Genomic DNA, 8,520 nt, shown 5'->3' with positions numbered 1-8,520 from the left:
CTAGAGCGAAAAGGACTTTAATTCGTGACTACCCCCAAAAAATTGAAAAATCCACCCAAAACCTAAAAAAATTGAAATTTTTATATGAAAAACTTCTTTTGCCCATATCTCCTAAACTAAGCGTCCTAGAGCGAAAAGGACTTTAATTCGTGACTACCCCCAAAAAATTGAAAAATCCACCCAAAACTTAAAAAAATTGAAATTTTTATATGAAAAACTTCTTTTGCCCATATCTCCTTAAATATGCGTCCTAGAGCGAAAAGGACTTTAATTCGTGACCACCCCCAAAAAATTGAAAAATCCACCCAAAACCTAAAATTATTGAAATTTTTATATGAAAAACTTCTTTTGCCCATATCTCCTTAAATATGCGTCCTAGAGCGAAAAGGACTTTAATTCGTGACCACCCCAAAAAAATTGAAAAATCCACCCAAAACCTAAAATTATTGAAATTTTTATATGAAAAACTTCTTTTGCCCATATATCCTTAAATATGCGTCCTAGAGCGAAAAGGACTTTAATTCGTGACTACCCCCAAAAAATTGAAAAATCCACCCAAAACGTAAAAAAATTTAAATTTTTATCTCCTAAACTAAGCGTCCTCGAGCGAAAAGGACTTTAATTCGTGACTACCCCCAAAAAATTGAAAAATCCACCCAAAACCTAAAAAAATTTAAATTTTTATATGAAAAACTTCTTTTGCCCATATCTCCTTAAATATGCGTCCTAGAGCGAAAAGGACTTTAATTCGTGACCACCCCCAAAAAATTGAAAAATCCACCCAAAACCTAAAATTATTGAAATTTTTATATGAAAAACTTCTTTTGCCCATATCTCCTTAAATATGCGTACTAGAGCGAAAAGGACTTTAATTCGTGACCACCCCAAAAAAATTGAAAAATCCACCCAAAACCTAAAAAAATTTAAATTTTTATATGAAAAACTTCTTTTGCCCATATCTCCTTAAATATGCGTCCTAGAGCGAAAAGGACTTTAATTCGTGACTACCCCCAAAAAATTGAAAAATCCACCCAAAACCTAAAAAAATTGAAATTTTTATATGAAAAGCTTCTTTTGCCCATATCTCCTTAAATATGCGTCCCAGAGCGAAAAGGAATTTAATTCGTGACCACCCCCAAAAAATTGAAAAATCCACCCAAAACCTAAAATTATTAAAATTTTTATATGAAAAACTTCTTTTGCCCATATCTCCTTAAATATGCGTCCCAGAGCGAAAAGGAATTTAATTCGTGACCACCCCCAAAAAATTGAAAAATCCACCCAAAACCTAAAATTATTAAAATTTTTATATGAAAAACTTCTTTTGCCCATATCTCCTTAAATATGCGTCCTAGAGCGAAAAGGACTTTAATTCGTGACTACCCCCAAAAAATTTTTGTATGAAAAACTTCTTTTGCCCATATCTCCTTAAATATGCGTCCTAGAGCGAAAAGGACTTTAATTCGTGACCACCCCAAAAAAATTGAAAAATCCACCCAAAACCTAAAATTATTGAAATTTTTATATGAAAAACTTCTTTTGCCCATATCTCCTTAAATATGCGTTCTAGAGCGAAAAGGACTTTAATTCTAGACCACCCCCAAAAAATTGAAAAATCCACCCAAAACCTAAAAAAATATAAATTTTTATATGAAAAACTTCTTTTGCCCATATCTCCTTAAATATGCGTCCTAGAGCGAAAAGGACTTTAATTCGTGACCACCCCCAAAAAATTGAAAAATCCACCCAAAACCTAAAAAAATTGAAATTTTTATATGAAAAACTTCTTTTGCCCATATCTCCTTAAATATGCGTCCTAGAGCGAAAAGGACTTTAATTCGTGACCACCCCCGAAAAATTGAAAAATCCACCCAAACCTAAAAAAATTGAAATTTTTATATGAAAAACTTCTTTTACCCATATCTCCTAAAATATGCGTCCTAGAGCGAAAAGGACTTTAATTTGTGACTACCCCCAAAAAATTGAAAAATCCACCCAAAACCTAAAATAATTGAAATTTTTATATGAAAAACTTCTTTTGCCCATATCTCCTTAAATATGCGTCCTAGAGCGAAAAGGACTTTAATTCGTGACTACCCCCAAAAAATTGAAAAATCCACCCAATACCTAAAACAATTTAAATTTTTATATGAAAAACTTCTTTTGCCCATATCTCCTTAAATATGCGTCCTAGAGCGAAAAGGACTTTAATTCGTGACCACCCCCAAAAAATTGAAAAATCCACCCAAAACCTAAAATTATTGAAATTTTTATATGAAAAACTTCTTTTGCCCATATCTCCTTAAATATGCGTCCTAGAGCGAAAAGGACTTTAATTCGTGACTACCCCCAAAAAATTTTTGTATGAAAAACTTCTTTTGCCCATATCTCCTAAACTAAGCGTCCTAGAGCGAAAAGGACTTTAATTCGTTACCACCCCAAAAAAAATTGAAAAATCCTCCCAAAACCTAAAAAAATTGAAATTTTTATACCAAAAACTTCTTTTGCCCATATCTCCTTAAATATGCGTCCTAGAGCGAAAAGGACTTTAATTCGTGACCACCCCAAAAAAATTGAAAAATCCACCCAAAACCTAAAATTATTGAAATTTTTATATGAAAAACTTCTTTTGCCCATATCTCCTTAAATATGCGTTCTAGAGCGAAAAGGACTTTAATTCTAGACCACCCCCAAAAAATTGAAAAATCCACCCAAAACCTAAAAAAATATAAATTTTTATATGAAAAACTTCTTTTGCCCATATCTCCTTAAATATGCGTCCTAGAGCGAAAAGGACTTTAATTCGTGACCACCCCCAAAAAATTGAAAAATCCACCCAAAACCTAAAATTATTGAAATTTTTATATGAAAAACTTCTTTTGCCCATATCTCCTTAAATATGCGTCCTAGAGCGAAAAGGATTTTAATTCGTGACAACCCCCAAAAAATTGAAAAATCCACCCAAAACCTGAAATTATTGAAATTTTTATATGAAAAACTTCTTTTGCCCATATCTCCTTAAATATGCGTCCTATAGCGAAAAGGACTTTAATTCGTGACTACCCCCAAAAAATTGAAAAATCCTCCCAAAACCTAAAAAAATTGAAATTTTTGTATGAAAAACTTCTTTTGCCCATATCTCCTTAAATATGCGTCCTAGAGCGAAAAGGACTTTAATTCGTGACCACCCCAAAAAAAATTGAAAAATCCTCCCAAAACCTAAAAAAATTTAAATTTTTATATGAAAAACTTCTTTTGCCCATATCTCCTTAAATATGCGTCCTAGAGCGAAAAGGACTTTAATTCGTGACCACCCCAAAAAAATTGAAAAATCCACCCAAAACCTAAAAATATTGAAATTTTTATATGAAAAACTTCTTTTGCCCATATCTCCTTAAATATGCGTCCTAGAGCGAAAAGGACTTTAATTCGTGACCTCCTCCAAAAAATTGAAAAATCCACCCAAAACCTAAAAAAATTTAAATTTTTATACGAAAAACTTCTTTTGCCCATATCTCCTTAAATATGCGTCCTAGAGCGAAAAGGACTTTAATTCGTGACCACCCCCAAAAAATTGAAAAATCCACCCAAAACCTAAAATTATTGAAATTTTTATATGAAAAACTTCTTTTGCCCATATCTCCTTAAATATGCGTCCTAGAGCGAAAAGGACTTTAATTCGTGACTACCCCCAAAAAATTTTTGTATGAAAAACTTCTTTTGCCCATATCTCCTTAAATATGCGTCCTAGAGCGAAAAGGACTTTAATTCGTGACCACCCCAAAAAAAATTGAAAAATCCTCCCAAAACCTAAAAAAATTGAAATTTTTATATGAAAAACTTCTTTTGCCCATATCTCCTTAAATATGCGTCCTAGAGCGAAAAGGACTTTAATTCGTGACCACCCCAAAAAAATTGAAAAATCCACCCAAAACCTAAAATTATTGAAATTTTTATATGAAAAACTTCTTTTGCCCATATCTCCTTAAATATGCGTTCTAGAGCGAAAAGGACTTTAATTCTAGACCACCCCCAAAAAATTGAAAAATCCACCCAAAACCTAAAAAAATATAAATTTTTATATGAAAAACTTCTTTTGCCCATATCTCCTTAAATATGCGTCCTAGAGCGAAAAGGACTTTAATTCGTGACCACCCCCAAAAAATTGAAAAATCCACCCAAAACCTAAAAAAATTGAAATTTTTATATGAAAAACTTCTTTTGCCCATATCTCCTTAAATATGCGTCCTAGAGCGAAAAGGACTTTAATTCGTGACTACCCCCAAAAAATTGAAAAATCCACCCAAAACCTAAAAAAATTTAAATTTTTATATGAAAAACTTCTTTTGCCCATATCTCCTTAAATATGCGTCCTAGAGCGAAAAGGACTTTAATTCGTGACTACCCCCAAAAAATTGAAAAATCCACCCAAAACCTAAAAAAAATTAAATTTTTATATGAAAAACTTCTTTTGCCCATATCTCCTTAAATATGCGTCCTAGAGCGAAAAGGACTTTAATTCGTGACTACCCCCAAAAAATTGAAAAATCCACCCAAAACCTAAAAAAATTTAAATTTTTATATGAAAAACTTCTTTTGCCCATATCTCCTTAAATATGCGTCCTAGAGCGAAAAGGACTTTAATTCGTGACCACCCCCAAAAAATTGAAAAATCCACCCAAAACCTAAAATTATTGAAATTTTTATATGAAAAACTTCTTTTGCCCATATCTCCTTAAATATGCGTCCTAGAGCGAAAAGGACTTTAATTCGTGACTACCCCCGAAAAATTTAAAAATCCACCCAAAACCTAAAAATATTGAAATTTTTATATGAAAAACTTCTTTTGCCCATATCTCCTAAACTAAGCGTCCTAGAGCGAAAAGGACTTTAATTCGTGACTACCCCCAAAAAATTGAAAAATCCACCCAAAACCTAAAAAAATTTAAATTTTTATATGAAAAACTTCTTTTGCCCATATCTCCTTAAATATGCGTCCTAGAGCGAAAAGGACTTTAATTCGTGACTACCCCCGAAAAATTTAAAAATCCACCCAAAACCTAAAAATATTGAAATTTTTATATGAAAAACTTCTTTTGCCCATATCTCCTAAACTAAGCGTCCTAGAGCGAAAAGGACTTTAATTCGTGACTACCCCCAAAAAATTGAAAAATCCACCCAAAACCTAAAAAAATTGAAATTTTTATATGAAAAACTTCTTTTGCCCATATCTCCTTAAATATGCGTCCTAGAGCGAAAAGGACTTTAATTCGTGACCACCCCCAAAAAATTGAAAAATCCACCCAAAACCTAAAATTATTGAAATTTTTATATGAAAAACTTCTTTTGCCCATATCTCCTTAAATATGCGTCCTAGAGCGAAAAGGACTTTAATTCGTGACCTCCTCCAAAAAATTGAAAAATCCACCCAAAACCTAAAAAAATTGAAATTCTTATATGAAAAACTTCTTTTGCCCATATCTCCTTAAATATGCGTCCTAGAGCGAAAAGGACATTAATTCGTGACTACCCCCAAAAAATTGAAAAATCCACCCAAAACCTAAAAAAATTGAAATTTTTATATGAAAAACTTCTTTTGCCCATATCTCCTAAACTAAGCGTCCTAGAGCGAAAAGGACTTTAATTCGTGACTACCCTCAAAAAATTGAAAAATCCACCCAAAACCTAAAAAAATTTAAATTTTTATATGAAAAACTTCTTTTGCCCATATCTCCTTAAATATGCGTCCTAGAGCGAAAAGGACTTTAATTCGTGACCACCCCAAAAAAATTGAAAAATCCACCCAAAACCTAAAAAAATTGAAATTTTTATATGAAAAACTTCTTTTGCCCATATATCCTTAAATATGCGTCCTAGAGCGAAAAGGACTTTAATTCGTGACTACCCCCAAAAAATTGAAAAATCCACCCAAAACCTAAAAAAATTTAAATTTTTATCTCCTAAAAAGGACTTTAATTCGTGACTACCCCAAAAAAATTGAAAAATCCACCCAAAACCTAAAAAATTTAAATTTTTATATGAAAAACTTCTTTTGCCCATATCTCCTTAAATATGCGTCCTAGAGCGAAAAGGACTTTAATTCGTGACCACCCCCAAAAAATTGAAAAATCCACCCAAAACCTAAAATTATTGAAATTTTTATATGAAAAACTTCTTTTGCCCATATCTCCTTAAATATGCGTCCTAGAGCGAAAAGGACTTTAATTCGTGACCACCCCCAAAAAATTGAAAAATCCACCCAAAACCTAAAAATATTGAAATTTTTATATGAAAAACTTCTTTTGCCCATATCTCCTAAACTAAGCGTCCTAGAGCGAAAAGGACTTTAATTCGTGACTACCCCCAAAAAATTGAAAAATCCACCCAAAACCTAAAAAAATTGAAATTTTTATATGAAAAACTTCTTTTGCCCATATCTCCTTAAATATGCGTCCTAGAGCGAAAAGGACTTTAATTCGTGACCACCCCCAAAAAATTGAAAAATCCACCCAAAACCTAAAATTATTGAAATTTTTATATGAAAAACTTCTTTTGCCCATATCTCCTAATCTAAGCGTCCTAGAGCGAAAAGGACTTTAATTCGTGACTACCCCCAAATAATTGAAAAATCCACCCAAAACCTAAAAAAATTTAAATTTTTATATGAAAAACTTCTTTTGCCCATATCTCCTTAAATATGCGTCCTAGAGCGAAAAGGACTTTAATTCGTGACCACCCACAAAAAGTTGAAAACTCCACCCAAAACCTAAAAAAATTGAAATTTTTATATGAAAAACTTCTTTTGCCCATATCTCCTAAACTAAGCGTCCTAGAGCGAAAAGGACTTTAATTCGTGACTACCCCCAAAAAATTGAAAAATCCACCCAAAACCTAAAATAATTGAAATTTTTATATGAAAAACTTCTTTTGCCCATATCTCCTAAACTAAGCGTCCTAGAGCGAAAATGACTTTAATTCGTGACCACCCCCAAAAAATTGAAAAATCCACCCAAAACCTAAAAAAATTGAAATTTTTATATGAAAAACTTCTTTTGCCCATATCTCCTTAAATATGCGTCCTAGAGCGAAAAGGACTTTGATTCGTGACCACCCCCAAAAAATTGAAAAATCCACCCAAAACCTAAAATTATTGAAATTTTTATATGAAAAACTTCTTTTGCCCATATCTCCTTAAATATGCGTTCTAGAGCGAAAAGGTCTTTAATTCTAGACCACCCCCAAAAAATTGAAAAATCCACCCAAAACCTAAAAAAATATAAATTTTTATATGAAAAACTTCTTTTGCCCATATCTCCTTAAATATGCGTCCTAGAGCGAAAAGGACTTGATTCGTGACCACCCCCAAAAAATTGAAAAATCCACCCAAAACCTAAAATTATTGAAATTTTTATATGAAAAACTTCTTTTGCCCATATCTCCTTAAATATGCGTCCTAGAGCGAAAAGGACTTTAATTCGTGACCACCCCCAAAAAATTGAAAAATCCACCCAAAACCTCAAATAATTGAAATTTTTATATGAAAAACTTCTTTTGCCCATATCTCCTTAAATATGCGTCCTAGAGCGAAAAGGACTTTAATTCGTGACCACCCACAAAAAGTTGAAAAATCCACCCAAAACCTAAAAAAATTTAAATTTTTATATGAAAAACTTCTTTTGCCCATATCTCCTTAAATATGCGTCCTAGAGCGAAAAGGACTTTAATTCGTGACCACCCCAAAAAAATTGAAAAATCCACCCAAAACCTAAAATTATTGAAATTTTTATATGAAAAACTTCTTTTGCCCATATCTCCTTAAATATGCGTTCTAGAGCGAAAAGGACTTTAATTCTAGACCACCCCCAAAAATTGAAAAATCCACCCAAAACCTAAAAAAATATAAATTTTTATATGAAAAACTTCTTTTGCCCATATCTCCTTAAATATGCGTCCTAGAGCGAAAAGGACTTTAATTCGTGACCACCCCCAAAAAATTGAAAAATCCACCCAACACCTAAAATTATTGAAATTTTTATATGAAAAACTTCTTTTGCCCATATCTCCTTAAATATGCGTCCTAGAGCGAAAAGGATTTTAATTCGTGACCACCCCCAAAAAATTGAAAAATCCACCCAAAACCTAAAATTATTGAAATTTTTATATGAAAAACTTCTTTTGCCCATATCTCCTTAAATATGCGTCCTATAGCGAAAAGGACTTTAATTCGTGACTACCCCCAAAAAATTTAAAAATCCTCCCAAAACCTAAAAAAATTGAAATTTTTGTATGAAAAACTTCTTTTGCCCATATCTCCTTAAATATGCGTCCTAGAGCGAAAAGGTCTTTAATTCGTGACCACCCCAAAAAAATTGAAAAATCCTCCCAAAACCTAAAAAAATTGAAATTTTTATATGAAAAACTTCTTTTGCCCATATCTCCTTAAATATGCGTCCTAGAGCGAAAAGGACTTTAATTCGTGACCACCCCAAAAAAATTGAAAAATCCACCCAAAACCTAAAA

The sequence above is a fragment of the Haematobia irritans genome, chromosome 2, assembly GCF_050003625.1.
Source record: "Haematobia irritans isolate KBUSLIRL chromosome 2, ASM5000362v1, whole genome shotgun sequence".
Lineage (NCBI taxonomy): Eukaryota > Metazoa > Arthropoda > Insecta > Diptera > Muscidae > Haematobia > Haematobia irritans.
This window is presented reverse-complemented; position numbering follows the sequence as displayed.